Source organism: Ursus maritimus, unplaced genomic scaffold (genome assembly GCF_017311325.1).
Source record: "Ursus maritimus isolate PB19 unplaced genomic scaffold, ASM1731132v1 scaffold_10, whole genome shotgun sequence".
Classification (NCBI taxonomy): Eukaryota; Metazoa; Chordata; class Mammalia; order Carnivora; family Ursidae; genus Ursus; species Ursus maritimus.
The window spans coordinates 22174936-22176437 of NW_024423344.1; positions in this window are offsets into that span (position 1 = coordinate 22174936).

Below are 1502 nucleotides of genomic sequence, written 5' to 3' on the forward strand. Positions count from 1 at the left end.
AGTCAACATACCATCCATAATCCCTGGCCATGTGGATACTCTAGTGGCAAGAGACTAGCAATAAATGTGTAAATAAATAATTTATCTGGTGTTAAATGCTATTAAAATATGTGGGGAGTAACCAGCAGAGAAAGTTTTTGAAATTGTGCTCAGTGCCAGAAATCATATTTTTTAAGTTGTGGTAAGATATACATAACAAAATTTGCCATCACAACCATTTTTAAGTGTACAGTTCAGTAGTGCTAAGTATATTCACATGGTTTGCAACCATACTCCATAACTTTTTCATCTTGCAAAATTGAAACCCTATAGCCATTAAACAACTTCTCTTTTTATCCTCCCCCGAGCCCCTGGCAACTTTCATTCCATTTTCTGTCTCTAGGGATACGGCTACTTAGGTACCACTTATATATAAATAAAATCATACCACTATTTCTCTTTTTGTGACTGGCTTATCTCAGCATAATGTCCTCAAGGTTTATCCATGCTGTAACATGTGAGAGGATATCTTCCTTTTTATGGCTGAATAATATTCCATCGTATTTGTAAGGCACCTTTTGAAACAAATGATTTTTTAGCAGAAGTACCCTAGTGATACTTCGGTATAAGTATTTAAAATTTCTTTTCTTTTTTTTTTTAATCTGAATCTCAAGTTTATCTGGGCATCCTGTATTTTATCTGGCTATCCAAAACTGAAAGCACAGGCTTGGTCAATAAGGGTTACAATTTTTTTAAACTCTGACTCCTTTGCCCAGTGCTAAGTCTAAGTAAGGGAGGCGTAAGAAAGAGAGCGAGGAGATTAAAAGCAAACAAGATGCTAGCAAAAGCAGAGAGAAAACGTTAACGTGGTGATCAGGACGAAGTGGCCCTTCATTAGGGGAGAGCTAGAATTGCCCACTAACAGAGCAGCGTGCAGGGTCAGAAAGCAAAGGTCTCGTGGGTTCTGGCTTCCGTAGTCGCTGAGCGTCCGTAGGCGAGTTACTTTGTCTGAGGCTGTTTTCGTATTTGTAAACTAGGAGAACATTGACCTCGTAGGGTGGTTGTGACTTGGGTAAGATAACGTTAAAAGAATCCAGTGTCAAGCCAATACGACCTATGGCTCCTCTCCCCCACCCATACTTTTGCTGCGTCTGTGGGTTTTTAAGAAATAGGGTCAGAGTAAGCCACCGGGCCTTTAAAAAGCCTGCTGCTGGCTGAAAATGCCCTTGGCGCTCACCTCTCCTGCAACACTTGCAAGGGCTTAATTAGAACCTTCTGTTCCTAAAATTCTTCCCCGTCTCTTGGCAAAATTTCTGCCATTTGGACTTCGCTTTGCTGCTTATAGGTTTTGAACCTTGTTGAAAATTAAAGCGCCTCAGAAGGTGTGCGTACTACCAGGCTTTGGGGCTGGGGCTGGGGCTGGGAACAGGTCTGGTCTAGGGCGGGTTCGTGAGCAAGATCCCGACTCTGAAAACCTCCCAGCTCGCCTGGCTGGCCCGGGGGCCAGGCGGGAAAGGAAGCCT